This window comes from Diadema antillarum, unplaced genomic scaffold (assembly GCF_040938485.1).
Source record: "Diadema antillarum isolate AM-2024a unplaced genomic scaffold, OU_Dant_1.0 scf00000039, whole genome shotgun sequence".
NCBI lineage: Eukaryota > Metazoa > Echinodermata > Echinoidea > Diadematoida > Diadematidae > Diadema > Diadema antillarum.
Genome location: NW_027270928.1, coordinates 2061382 through 2077535, shown reverse-complemented (window position 1 = coordinate 2077535; position 16154 = coordinate 2061382). Strand labels below are relative to the sequence as shown.

The 16154-nt window shown below is 36.6% G+C and overlaps 1 long non-coding RNA gene across 1 annotated transcript in view; it reads right to left on the bottom strand.

The window, feature by feature from the left end:
• Nucleotides 1-16154, bottom strand: part of LOC139711142 (uncharacterized) — a 108204-nt gene that overhangs the window by 28458 nt on the left and 63592 nt on the right. The window contains exon 3 of the long non-coding RNA XR_011709497.1: nucleotides 5849-5932. This is a non-coding gene — a long non-coding RNA (uncharacterized lncRNA). The remainder of the gene's footprint in view (nucleotides 1-5848; nucleotides 5933-16154) is intronic.

The window sequence follows — 16154 nt, the reverse complement described above, 5'->3', positions numbered from 1 at the left end:
ACAATATTAACGAGTTCTGGTTTTCGTTTGAAACCCTCCTATGCTTAACACAGGGCTGCTGCTGAAAAAAAAAAGAAGAGAGAAAAAAGTGGTGTAATGAGAAGATTCCGATCTTTCCTCTTGTCTCTGCACCATCTACTTCTGTCAACAATCATTTGCTACACATTGTGTGATCTGCCCCACATCATGGCCAGCCATCACTAGTAATCTCACCCGGCATTCACCCTATCACTTGCACGTAAGTGAGCAATGCCCCACAGGGGAAGTTTGTGATGAGCAGCAGGTAATGAGTTCTTCCACTGTGGATGAACCAAGAAATGCTGGGATCTGCTTTTCATCTCCTTTCTACTGTCCATGGCTAAAATTTATTGTAAAAAGTTTATAAAGACAATGATGATGAATGTAGTCTGCAAATGTACATAAGTGTACTGCTCACCTTACTTTCACATACATTTTTTTTCTCTCTCTCTCTCTTTCTCTCCCTCTCTGTTCTCGTTGCTTTAAAAAAAATTCTGACTAGTTCTTTGATAACAGGTTTGTAATATTGCTCTTTTTTGTTTATAATGGTCAATGTCTTTTATAGCATTTTTGTCTCTTCTGTTCTGGGAGCTGCAAGTAGGTAAAGGTCACGCTAAAGCCATAGCTCCTCTGTTTTCTCTCTTTTGAAAGGAGTATTTTCAGTTCACTGCCAAAAAAGGACCATTTTGTCCATGAATTATTAGTTATTGTGGTAATGTGTTTTAATTTGAACAGAAAGAAGTAAAATGACAGTATCAATATCACTTGCTTCAGTTTCATTGCTTTTACCTATCAATAAGAAATTTCTGAGATTACACATGTTGACATTTTCCTCAAAAACTTTAACAGAATATTTTTTTAAAGCCAAAAATGATATAAAATTGAGATAAACAGTCCCAAGGAAATTTGTTAGCTGTGAGGTTTTAATAATCAAAATGTTAGGGTAAAACTACTCACTGTGACACTAATTTGATGATTTGTTGAACGTATGCTTACATTTGGACAAAGTTTCATACCAAAGGTATGTCAGCACTTACAGCTGTGTCATGCTGCGTTCGTGTACCAAAGCCTTCTAATCTTGACATTTGGGATTTGGTTATCATCACAAACATAAGTGATGCTAGTTCCTTACACAACAATTTCTCTCCTGTTAGTTCACTGGGCATCAAGTTGTTTAAAGTCTGCAATGTCATTTCACATATATAATGATTGCTCTATTTGTGGTAGGAACATTTATATGCATGTGTAGGAAATGACAATGCTGTATTATATAACAGTTGGTCTGCTGAAGTGGTCAAGAAAAGATGTTTTGTGAAAACCTTTTTGATCAGGAAAGTTCTGTGCACTGCAAAGCTCCCATCCCCAAATTACCATAGAGATTTGTTTAAAAAATTCTCACCACTCAATCTTACACTTTTGTTACAATAAAAATCAAATAACAATCCTGACGTATTACATGTGATTATATGGTTGAAGACAGCCACAAGATTACCACCTTTACCTTATTGGTCAAGCAAATAATGATTAAGATTATACAGATTAAGATTACATTAATTATACAGATCTGAGGTGACTACCACTTCTAACAATCTATGAATATGAAACATTTATTGTGATTAGAAATAATTCAACAGTTAGGTGATTAGACCATTTTGGCTTGTGTAAATCAAAGTTGTTTCTCTACGTGGTTTGATCATGAATATGACATAAATTTTTAAAAATTCTTCAATTGTCACAGCTTACAGCTTCTAATTTATGTGATCAAAGTAATTCAATCAAGTACATCCACTATCAAATTATCCAAACACCACTTAATCTTAATCAACATAACTGGAATAAAATCTTTGGACATAATTTGATTCATGTTTCTACGACACTAGTTTTAATAAAGTCTCTTCATTTTGTTAATACTAGAAAAAGTTGGATACATTCTTTTGACATTACTTCATTTGAACAGAATATAAGAGAGTTAATTGTGTACTAGTTTGATATTTCATGTGAAATACCTCTACCTCAGTAAGACATGAAACATTGGCAAAAAGAGTGGAAAGCATTCATTCATCACTGTCAAAACAAGCTGTGAGTGGTTTGTAGTTCCTCATCAAATCCTCTCCCATTTCTGAATGCATCATTGCCTAAAATAGCCGACTCTACCACTCTACACACTATTTTGATAGACTCATTTGTTTTCATATCAGATGTTGCACAGCAACACCAAAATGGAGATTGTCTCTGAGGTATACACAAAGACCATTGTGACACGGTGCCTTTTAGCCAGGAATATAAGGATAGATGCTCAGAGGAAGAATAGAGTAAGTGGTGATTTATCACCCGCACTCCACAGCTGTCAGAGGTTTGCATGATTTACTGTCTATAATGGAATGGCTATGGTCCCCTTCAAACAATGTACCACAGGCATGTCCCGCTCTCTTTGTAATTTCTTTGAAGGCATCTTGGATGCATCAAAAGGTAAAAATTCCTCTCAGGTATGAGGCTGTTCATTCAGTCTGTGACATGAACGTGACCATGTGATGTAATACCAATAGATCTAAAAATGACAGTTACGAAACATTTTTTTTTTAACTACATATATATATAGATCTTCTTGTTTGGTCTCCAAAAGCTCTATAGGTATGAATCTGACACGAGAAGAAGATATCTTTCTTCTTGTGCTATGATTATGTTATGATTCTCCTTTAAAACTGAAATCCTTGTTTCACGCATTGAAGTGAATGTAGCATGCACTTCCATTTGCACTACATTACACTACATTACATCACACTACATCATATCATATACACTGCATTACATTACATTTCTTTACATTACATTACATTACATTACATTACATTACATTACATTACATTACATTACATAACTAGTACACTACATCGTGTTACATTACATTAAAGGACAAGTTCACCTTCATAGACATATGGGTTGAGTGAATGCAGCAATATTAGTAAAACACATCAGTGAGAGTTTGAGCAAAATCGGACAATCCGTTAAAAAGTTATGAATTTTTGAAGTTTCTGCTCAGTCACGACTGGATGAAAAGACTACTATAGCTTGTGATGTCATATGAGTACAACGATATAAAGAAAGAATAAAGAAAATTCAACATATTTCCATTTGTCTCGCATAACAAAAGAACACTCGACTTCTCTCTTTCAGAAGGCAGGGGGAATAACATCACCCTTAACATACGTCAGTAGCAAGTCGAAGAAATGTGCACTTTATTCAAAAAATAAAGTTTTGTGAAATTCTCTTTTTATTTTCCTTGTATAGTTGTACGCATGTGACATCATACACTGTAGTAGTCTTCTCTTCCAGCAGTGACTGCGCAGATACTTAAAATATTCGTAACTTTTGAACTGATTGTCCAATTTTCCTCAAACTTTCACTGATGTGTTCTACTAATATTGCTGCATTCTCTCAATCCTTATGTATATGAAGGTGGACTTGTCCTTTAAAGGTGAGACTGCATCATGCTGAGATTGATTACAGACAGGGGGATGCATCTATAGCCATCCTTGCTGTGATGTGGAGGGAGGTGGGGATGGGGATATAGGAGGGGGAGGGGGAGGAGAAAGTACTTGTCACTATGCCTGGGGAGCAACATCTTGGCTTGGGAAACATGACACCAAGAATGCCAAGCTCCTCTCCAAGCTAGTCAAATACAGATGGGGTTAGATGAGTGGTGAGGGTGGAAGACTAAGGCTATTTGGAAAGGGGATATTTCTGAAGGGAGGACTTGACTTGGGATTCAATTACAGATGGGAGGAAAAACTGGTCGAACTGTGTTTACATGTTTCAACAAGGGTTCGCTGAAAGTTTCTCGCAGCAGAAATGAACTCAAGGAGGGTAGTGTAATGCGGTACAGCAGCAAAGCCAGTTTGACATCTAATTCTTTTGTTGGAGGATGAAAAAATGATTAGCATTTTTGAGAGGACTGAGCAAGGGGTTCTTGAGGAAGGCGGCAGCTTCAATCTGATCACCATTACCTGCTGTAATGGGATAGTTCCCAAGCATGGCATAAATGTAAAGCCTCTCGCATTATTCTCTCTGATTTTAATCTGCACTGGTGTAGGCCTACATCATCAGTACTTTTTCCTCACTTTTTATGATTCATTAAGCAACACTACAAGTATTCATAGAATAACCATAAAAGGACATTTGTGGACATCAAGGGATTTGGAATACAGTCTTAGAGATGATTTCAAAACAAATTGAGAATGTTTAAAGCAACATTTGTCTGGTCCATGTACACACACATTTTTATTTTTTTTTAACATAATGGATTTATTTTTTGTAATGTCAAGGAATGAACTAATGAGCAACAAATGACAATAAAAAGAATACATTCCTGTAGAACATTTAATTCATATCATCTTTGATGGAGTGAAACAGTGACTGAAATGAAATGTTCACAGAGGAACCACATTTTTCATGCATTTGATGTATCTACTGAAGATGGTAAAGTACTGATATATTTCCATCTAACTTTCCCTGACCTCTTTCATGGGTATAACATTTTAACAAATGTGTTATTTTTATCCCTGCATTCATGCAGGTCACTAACGAGCAGTTGGTGTGTCAGAATTTTTTTTTCTCTCACTTTTGCTGTGACACAATTGCATCACGCAACATGTATGCACCAAACCCTAACTTGCACACATGCACACAGTACACATACTTCATAAACCTTAAAGATGCAAAGTTTTGAAGAAAAAAAACATTGACAATTTGAAATAGCAAATTTTCTTAGGAGATTCAATACCCATGGCTTATATCTACATGGAGAAGAGAATAATACTACAATGACTACAACTACTTGTAAAATGTTGAATCTTCAATCTTTCTTGCTGGCCCAATTGTTACCACTTGTTCTCAAGAGAAATTGAATGATATTACTGGCATTTCTTTTGTTTCCAGCACATTATCTTTTCTACTACATGAGCAATGAAGTTTTTTTATTTACCTTCGCCTTGTATAAAAAAACCCATGATAATAGAAATAAGATCAGACAGCAAAATAATGAGTGAACTACAAATGTACATGTCTATAAACCCATTCAGGCAACACAAGATGGGCTCCCTTTCTTGACTTCTTACCTTTTTGTGATAATTCTGAAATATAATGTTTAGCTACAGCCAAATATTTCAGAGAAATACACTAAATTCTGATATCTTAACACATCTAGATTCTTGTTTTATGATTATAATGAATTGCCATCTATATAGTAACGAAATAGCAGAGGAGTTCACTCTTATGGCAGTCAAAAAGAAATAAAAGGAACAAGAGTAAGATAATGTCATATTGACGTAAACATATACAGTTCGACCTCAATTATCCGGCCATGTCGGGACCGGCGCTCATCCGGATAAGCGAATTGGCCGGATATGAGAGACACAATGTTAATGTATATAGCTGCCATCCAAGCTGCCGTCCCAGTGCACTGGCAGCTAGGCAGGTAGCGTACCCCGCAACGGCGGTGTAATCTATGCTAGCCTGCGCAAAATTGTAGTCCCTTCTTCACAAAAATAAAGTATATCTTTATAGATCATGACTGCTTACTTTTACGATGATAATGTGGTGTGAATTTATGTTAGTTCTGTCGGGAATATTGTAGGTAAATCATGTGAGTTTTGTAGAAATTTTAATTGAGTTTAAAGTCACTGTTTCTTCTCAATTTTTGGATGAAAAAAAAAAGTCCTTCACTGCATGAACGCGTCTGGATAATAGAGATTTCCGGATAAAAGGAGGCCGGATAATCGAGGTCAAACTGTAACATGATAATGAACATGGATGGAATGCACGTAATGCTCACCTTGACATTCAACAGGTGCTTGAATAGATGGAATGCGGTATTCTCTTTGAACCCTGGCACACACCATTCAGACCATCCTCTGTGCTGTTGTTGATAAGAAAAAGTGAATAAGACCAGCTGGATCAAACATTCATGACAAAGAATGAGGCAATCAATTGCTCAGTGTTCCTTTCATCTTATGCCAGGTGGGTTTTTTTATCCCCCCCCCCCATTAAATGAGTTCACAATAACAATGAGTACAAATACAGTAAATACATTTTACATTAAATACACTTTTTGTTTTTATCCCATTCATCCCATTCATCCCATCTCACAAAATAGTCATTGCCTTTGACTAATCATGACTGGGGAATGTTCAAAGACGGGAGGGGGGGGGGGGGGGATGGAGTTTATAGTTCCACTCACATCTGCCAGTTTTACTCAGTTCCTACAAACTTTGTTCAACAGAACAGGAATCTCCCTCAGTGAGGTAAAATTTGTCAGCCTTCTCCCACCAAGTCCATCCGTTACTGTTCATGCGGTGGAATCTGGCAGTTTGTCAGTGTGTTTTCACTTCTTGGCTGGGGCATAATTGTCTCTGTACTTAATCTATCATGCACGTTGGTGCAAGCCACCATTTGCATGCATCAGCACCATCAAAGATGTCCTCTATGCAAAGTGCAATGCACTACAAATAAGTGCTCCTGGCTGCTAAATTTAGAGAAGAAGGGGATGAGAGAAGAGACATACTTTGTCACCACCTGTGTCCTGTAAGCACCCATAAAGCACACCTTACAGAATTTTTGCACTTGCCATAACCTTTTCATTCTCTTCCATCCTTTTCTCTTCACAGGCGTGTGTCCGCATATACCGTGCCAGTAATATCGTGCCAGTTAATATCGGAAACACAGAACCGAGTTTGGGGAAAGACCACATGCAGTCTTTTGGCTGATATCTTTTTACACATTACAGAACTCCAGATCTGTGCATCTTAGCTTGGTTTTAATGATCTCACTGACATATGCATAGATTGAAAGATAGTTATGATTTGGTACTGGAAGATACGGTGATGATAAAGATAACAATACAGTGGACACCTGTTATAACTAAGTCCTCGGGACCGGCAGTTTTCTTTCTCAGTATCAAAATTTCATTGTAAGCAAATGAATATACATTAAAAATACATACACCGGGTAATGTTGCAGCTATAATTTTTACTTCGTTGTAACCGGAATTTTGTTATAACAATGTTAGTTATAATGCGAGTGCACAGTAATAACATGATCACTGTAAAGTTAAGAGTTTTAATGATGGTAATCATCCTGATTTTTGTACTAATTTTAGGTGGTTTTTTTTAAATAACTTGTGATACTTTTGTCCTCTCCATAAAATGTTCATGTGACATTGATTTGTATCATGGACATTCACTTAACCCATTGAAGACTAGTCCCGAGTATACTTGGGCAAGCATCTATGGGAAATGTGTGTTGTAGCAAAATCAAACTGTCCGCAACGGGTTAAAGGATGTCCTTTTCCTTGACTTTGGAAGTATATGACTGAGAAACAAATATCAGTGTTAACGGCTTTACTTCACTTCACTTGTGATTTCTTGTGGTTTGGTTCTTGTCAGTCTCACATGCACTATTCTCTCAGCCTTCCTCTTTTGCTCTTTATCCTTTGCCTTCCTATGTTATCTTTCCACCTGTCTTACGATGAGATTTCTGCCTTGGATTTAATTTCTATTATATCAGTTCTCTGTCTGTTTCCTGCAGTTTTTGCTTGAACTGTGTTTAAAATATCATGTGCTACACTGAACAAATATATTTCTTGTTCCTCCATCTATTTGCCTCATACACTTTTCTGTTTCATTTTCATTTCCTACATTCTCTTCAACTGTTCTTCAATGATACTTCTTTTCTGTTTTCGAATTGTTGTTAAGTCTCTTTATCTTTTTGAACTCCTTCATATGATATCAATAACCCCTAACTCTATCAATTTCATTTTGATGTGATATCTCTATTAATAAACATAGGCAAAACAGTAATACATTCCTTCTCAAAGATCTATTAAAGTTGTCAAATGATGACATCTATTAGCCATTATTCACACTTTGTCCCCTCCAATTCTATGTTTTGAAAATGGTTCCATCTCTTCAAACCTCCTTGTCATCTCTTTCATTTTTCCTGTCATTAAAAGTGTGTTCATCCCTTTCTCTTCCTCCATGTTTTTTCTCTCCCCTCCCTTTCTCTGCCCCCCCCCCCCCCCTCTTTCCAGGAGGCGAAGGAGCATGCTGGTTCTCCTTTTCTCACCCAGTCTGTCTGTATGCATCACACACCTCCAGCCTGGTAAGGTCATCACGCAACCCAATACAATCCCTCTATCCCCTCAATGTTCTTCATCTTCACCTCAAACATCACAGGCTGCGAGCTCGCTCCCTGGGAACTCCATTTAAACCGCTTTCACAGCTTCCCACATTTTTCGAGCATGCTGATGGGTCATAAGTACACCAGTGTGCTCAAATATGAAATGTGACACTTGTGACATTATTTTAAGATACCGCGCATGTATCGGCGAACCTGAAAAAGGGGAGAAAATCTAGAACACGGTGACAGTTTTTGGTTCTCTTCCGCTGAAGAACACTCTGAATCTTCATGGCAAGCACGTGATCTGGAAAGTCGAAAGCTTGAGTCTGTTTTACTAGAGCAACATCTAACGACCATGTGGAAAATTGTGGCTTCCAGCTATTGTCCTTTTTGTTTCTCATCTGTCTATGATATCACCAAATACATTATTTTATTGGCTCATAGAAGTATATAATGTTTCTTTCTATTTCAAGATATGTGAAGTTATGATTTGTTGTGAAGAAAAAGCTATGAACACAGCCGACACTACGAGGGTTTTTATAGACAAACAAATGCACACACATGCACGAACTGGGTGCATTGGTCAAGAAAATTCCCATCAAATTCATGTACATAATTTATTGTGGCTTTACAGCATACAGGAAACAAATGATTTATACCTTCATCTCTTGACATGACCAAGGAAACACAGATTACATATTCACAAAGCTACAAATTGTAATACAATATAGCTTACAGCAGTTTGTTTTGATTTGCTGCTTGTCAAAGCTTGTCGGGTCAATCCGTGACTGCCATTTTGATGGGAGATGAAAGAAAGTGAAATTAATTTCAGCAGACGTCTCAAGTTCTGACAGGCATCAAGGTTTTAAGCCAGCCAAATAAAAGGGGAGATCGACTGTCAGAAGCTCCAACACAGTATCAATATGCCACCACATATTTCACTACAAAGCACTGAGATTTACACTGTCACACATTTTAATCATCCAGTACCTATATAAAGATCAGAGGCTCTTTACCACTGTACACTTGGAGATGGCAACACTCTGTAGTATACAGAGCAAGTTCTTTCAAGGTATACACACTTACGTAGGACTAACATTTGAGAAATTACTTTAGCCGCTTTGCTGAAACATGATTTCAGCAATATGATTAGAGAAACATGTCTGAAGTTTGCTTCACCCACACACACCCATATAAAAAGAAATAAAAAAAGCTAGATCAGCATTAAAAGTGAGTTTTAACATGGCTCTCAGCATGGTGCAATCATTACTCACAGTTGAGGAATTGAGTCAACAAAATCCTCTTCTTGCACAGCTTACCGCTCATACCCTGTTATGAGTCCATGAAATTGGTAGTCTTTTAATAAGCTGCGCCTTTCTCCTGCCTGGCTTTGCCGTTTACACACAGTCATACAACAACGGCTAATTGCAAACTCAAAGTGTGGCACTGGGAAAACAAATTCACTGACGACTGCAAAATTGCACACGCAATCACAACTGCACATCACGGTATCTTCACTTTCACTAGATATCTATACAACATAACAATGAAACCAATGCTCCAAACACACGATGGGAACTGAAAGAATAGCTTTCCATGAAATACAACTACCTCTTACAGCATTACAGCACACCATTTACATAATTATATAAACATACTTTATTGAATATGTTTACTGTAAATATTGATATTTTTACATGATTAATTTTTCATGCTGAGCGGCTCAAAAACATATTACCGCAGGTTCTTGAATTCACGCTGCACAATTGTCAACCCATTCAAAATGTGCAGAGAAAATTGTGAAAATATTCTCACGGGTTTCAGAATTTGCGCTAGCCGCAAGTAGTGCGAAATACGTGAAAATTAATGCACTATAAAAATTTCTGCATTTACAGTACACATTACATTTTTTAATGATTTTTTTATGATTATATAACATATCATTTACCTCTAATTGTCATTGTGAAAAGTGACATTATTGTGGAAGACTGTTAATCATCCTAGTTTAGTTTGTTTTTGTCTTTTTTTGTGTTTTTTTTTTTTGTTAACCACTTGGCTGCGGACCACGTAATATTACATCCTTGGCAACTTTCCACTGTGTGATCACCACGTAATATCACAATTTATCTTTTAGTGATCGTGAATTCTGTAATCTCACTGGTCAATCACGTAATTGATAAAATCCCGTAATACCTGTGTTACTCAGACCAACCACTGAATATTTCCCGTATTCCGTGAATAAGGTCATATTGTGCACATGCGCTAAATCCGCCACTATTTTCCGTATTCCGTGATATGACGTCATGATACACAGCTAGCTGCGCTTGTACGTATGCGCGCATAATCAGCTCGCGAGACGTAAGTCAACATGGCAGACAGCCGGCGATTTCAACATCATTTACGAGAGGAAATCAGCGAGAAGAAGGTTAGCCCAAAAATTGCCTGTGTAACTTTACCAATGAGATTACACTACAGAATTCATGTAGATCTACACCTAAAAAGATAAAATCATTACCCCCTGCTTGTTCTTACGAAATACGGGAAATATCTAACTTTGGCGGAAGTCTGAAAACAATGAGTAAAAAGGTCACTAAACTATGTACCGTGAATAGGGTAATAAAGAAAAACAAAGTGAGAACAATGTGAGAGATGAGACACTGTGTAAACCATGAAAGGAATTCACAAAGGAATGGATACATTTTGTTTTGTGTTTTCTAAAATTTTCAACATGAAAATGGATTTGGAAGAACATTTGTGTGGATGACGAACTATCATATGAGACTGACCACGGACTTGAAAGAGTGGAGGACAAGTGACATACATTTCAAATGGTAAGATGCAATATACAATCTCGTTTTGCATATCAAAAAAAAAGGAAGAAAACAAGTGCCTTGTTTCGTACATACCTCATTTTTTTCATAATTTTTAGCAATATAACCATGGTCAAACTTTTTCCCATTGAAAGTCATGATATGATCTACACTTTGCATATATAGGCCTATAAAGGCATATATGCATATATATATATATATATATATATATATATATATATATATATATAGGCATATATGCATATATATATATATATATATATATATAGGCATACAAAATAGGCCTATATGATCATAAATATGTGTATTTGTACATAATATGCTCTGGAAACTATGTATGTAAAGTTACAAGATCATATGATGTGATATCTTTTTACTTTTCAGTCATAAATGAACATTATGCCATTTGAGACTGCGAATTTGTGTGTGTGAAAAATGCGTCAGTACGCAGGGGGGTTCAGTGTGCGTAATAGCCTGCAGCGGTCAAGTGGTTTTAAGTTTGTTCCAGTCATAAAATCCCAGTAAAGAGACATTCAAACTCATCTAGTCAGTGCTTCCTTCGGATATTTCTCTTGGTACATGAACTCAGTGTCAGTGAAAAAGTAAGCATATGTTGTACAAAACTATTTGTTCACAATCATTGTGTTGTTGGAAAAGAGAGGCTTGCATAAAAGACAAGCTTGTAGAGATGTGGGCCACTCAAAAAGAAATAAACTTACAGAAAAAAAAAGTAAAGTAACAGAAGCACACAGACAGGCGCACATAAATGCTCAGGGAAACAAAGATGTAGACATAACCAACAACAAGAGACAATGGGAGAGAGAAGGAAGTATCTCACTTTGATTTCATAATAACATTCAAACCATCTTGAATGTGTAATGAATTTGCACTGCTCTCTTGCTTTTGTGTCTGCTAACTAAAACCATTTTTCTTACTACAGTGAATCTTCCTTTAAGAATACGGACATCCTCTGTAGTACACTCACTGTGCGCAAGGACTTCCTGATGTATAACTCATGGGAGGAGGGTTTGTTTACATCGCTAAGAACTTCTGGAAAGCCCAAAGAGGAGCAGTGTCCCCATGCCCTTCCGGAAAAATTATTCTAACAGGGAAAAATGCCAAACACTTGAAAAAGAGGATATTTGCAGTTACAATGATAACGTTTACAGTGGTAGCCAAATTTATCAAAACCTGTGTCAGATGAGATATCAATTGATAAGATGAAGTCATGTAAGATGATACAGTGTTGACCACATATCATTGGATATGCTACATAGGTGCATGTGCAGCACATAATTGCAGTACTCCCATGCTCGCTTACAACATCCATTCCATTTAAAGCTACATTACGTTCTTTGATATACTTTTTTTCTGGAGGATGAGGTTGCAATAGATAATTAAGAATAGATATGAATACAACTGTTAATTCATTTTCTTAAAAAAATGTCATATGAAAATATTGCACATATCTGAAAAGACCTTCCTGATGATGTGTCATTATTTATATACACCGAAAGAGAGAAGAATATCATGTAATACTTTCTTCTACGATGAACTAATCACTGTGACTGATCTACTATCTAAGCAATTCAGTTGAGATAATTTGAATCTGTTTCTACCTTTTTTAAATACCTCTGTCCCATAGGCATGATATGCCAGTGGTGGTGGTGGTGGTGGTGGGGGGGGGGGGGGGGGGGGGAGGTACCAGGTCAATTTACAAGAAAGTTTCCTTAATGTTTGAGACAGGGCAAATATTTTGAACAGAAAAATGAAAGATGAGATATTTACAAACATCACACCATCTTTCTTTCTTTTATTTCATAGACTAAGGCATTATAAAACTGAGCAAGTCCAAATGCAGTAGCCATTGCAGTGAGTTCAAATACTAACTTGCCAATAGCATGACATTGACTGTTGCCATTTGAGTATGGGTATAATGGCACTCATTGATGACTTGTGTCAAACTACTGGAGAAAAAACATATATATGCAAATAAAAATCTAGCATTTGGGATCTGAGAGTTACAGCAGCTGTCATGTCCAAAACAGGTGAAAAAACCTGCCCACCAGCAGACACACCGAACGGCCAGACTAACTTGAACGATAAAATTGATTAAAGGATAGAAAAATGAAGAGTCTTCTTTGGATAAGGAATGGGGAGCAATACGAGATTCACTGAATTCACATTAGTCTTGAACATATCACAGATACACACCATGGGGGTCATGGAAATCTCAAAAATAAGTTAGCTTATCTTGTTGTTCATGTGTTATGACTTTGATCAATCTGACATATGGAAGGAAAAGTAAAACCACTTGCAATGGTTGACATCATGAATGCTGCTAAAACATCGGCTAAAAAAACTGTTGACAAGATAACAAGCACTGATAAACAGGGTGAGAGTGCACGTGAACAGATGATAATATCCCTCACGGCATAATCCATCAAATGAAATCATAACGTTTCCCTGATCGGCTTGTTGATTTGTCTGAAATATTGATTTCCCTCCACTCCCTGTTTTATTCATATATGTGAAGACTTCCACCCACAGTATGAAACCTTGCCGCCTTGTGGCTTTGAAAGTATCCGATCATCATTGGCCAGGCTTCCATCATGACAGATAAAGGGGAAGCTATCGGCCATGGCATCACAGCCTTGCAGTCATTAAAGTCAGATTGCAGGAAGAAATAGACATGATTTTCATCTGCCACGATAGCACTTTGATTCAATCATCTCCTGCTGCTTCAAAATATGTTCCCGCCTTTTCATCATGCCTTTGCTTTGCTCTCTCCCATCAATCTACCTCTCTCTCTCTCTCTTATATTTACTGGCTTGTGAAGAAACAATATTTCAGGAAGTACACATGCGACCTTTTGGCTCAAAACCCACAAAAAGCAGGTCAAATTAATTTTCACTTTTCTACATATTTCAAAAGAGTAAGCTTTAAATTTTGAAATGATACGTAACTTGTTAAAATTGGACCATCCTACCCCACTCAAAAAGTAATTGAAATTAGAGAGAGTTAGGAGGTGCAGCTTTGTAGAAAAGGGAGAATAAAAGAGGAATTAAAGATTAACATCACTCAGGTGTGCTGTGCAGGAGTATGAATGGAAACATTTCTATTTAATATAGTGAAAGCAGAATCTGTCAAAAAAAGTCCAGAAAGACAGTTCATATATCACTTTTGGTTTTGTTTTAAGTCACTAAATTTTGATAGTAGTTAGAGGAAAGACTACTCTCCCAGGTGAGGCAAATTTTAAAAATTTGAGTAATTCAATCCAAAATGACAAATTTTGGTCCATTTCAGCATATCTTACTCTGCAATTTTTTGTGGGTTTTGAGCTGGGCAGTCACAAACTATGTTCCTGAAACAGATATCAAATGGAAGACAGTTTGGCCACATCATTTCATATTCTAGATACACATGAAAAACAACAACAATTAACCCTTTGCTTTGTGTATGTATATCTTTTTCACTGTCCTTTTCCCATTTTTCCCCTATCCATCCTCTTTATGAGTCTCTGGTTCTTTGTTATTTCCTTGGCTGCTCCCCTTGTTCTCCTCTTATTATACCTCATTATGTTCCAATGTGCGGGTAATATAAAAAGCAATCAATTTAGTCCGCAGTTTAATGACCTCACATTACATACAATGCACCAAGTGTATGTTCAAATTGCTATAATGAATAATTCAATGTTGTGCAAGCATTATGGCTGATTATATTGGAAAAGTCATTAGCCTATCTGCTTTTGCACTGCCATGTATACCACAAGAGGGCAAATATGATGACTTTAAAGGCAAAAGCTGTCATTCGGGGAAAAAGATCAAGAAGTTCAAACATCTACCATTACATAAACTCAGTATAATTTTTGAGATAAAACTTTCAAGATAAAAGTTTCAGCAACAGCTGTCTATATAGGCATATCTATGATAAATCTTTTCTTCTTCTTTCTACAGGATAAAAAAAAAAGAAATCAGTTCATTTTGGATTATCTTTTGTACCCACAAAGGCATGACATCCTGGTTTTGCAACAAAAAGTGCAAATGCTGTTCTTTGGAAAACAACAGCATAAAAATGGAAGCTGCCTTTAACCTACAGGGAGAAATGATGTGGTCTTTTGTGCCTCCATGTACCAACAAAAATTCTGCCATTTGTTGAATTATGTATATATATATATATACCTATACAAATGATTTATGTTTAATATACCCTTTTTTAGTGCTGTACTATGGGTTATCAAGAATGGATGAAAGTAATTTTGTGCAAATTGTATCAGTAGTCTCAACACAACAATAAATGGAAGCTAATACATCAATTAATCCCATGATTTACTTGATTATTAATTTCTTCTTTCTCTCTCTCTCTCTCTCTCTCTTTGTGAACAGTACAGCACTAATGCCCTGCTGCTAAAGTGGTGGTTTAGACAGTGCATACACATTTATGTCATCCAGTAGCTTTAGGCAGTACCACTGCTCTGTGTATTCATCATCCAACATACAAAAAAGGAGTATCAAATCACAGGCCAAGTATCTGAACTAAAATCTAAATTTCTGTCCAAAATGTTAAATTTTTTGAAACAAAATAAAAAGATATTATTACTACTGTAATTATATCAAATACATAAATAATTAGGATGAATTAGCACTGGGACTGTTATAGCTGATTGCTAAAGTCTGGCCGCCATGATAGCAGTGTGTAAGTATGCATAAACTGCGTCATTACAAAACGAGGAGGCACTACACGATGCCATACCCTGTGGAATGATGGTACCCCGGGTTACAGCACATAAGTTTGTAAAGTAGTTTGTAAATTTTCTCAGAAGAAAAATTATAGTAATTCAAATCAAAAGATATGTATGTGAATTTTATTGCTTGAACAAGAAATGAATAGGCCTACTGAAGTTGATGGAAGCTGTATGATTACATCATCCTTAAAACATGCACATATGCTGGAGACAGGAACAAGACCTTTACAGTAGATCTCAAAACCTCTGTGCTCAGTGAATGTCGTCAATTCTCCTCAAAATCATCCTCATGATACCAAAATGACAGGGAAAACTTAAGAAAACTTGCTTTCATGACTGGAAAATCATGAGGCACAAAGGAGAGATAGACAAGTTTAGAGTTTGTAGAG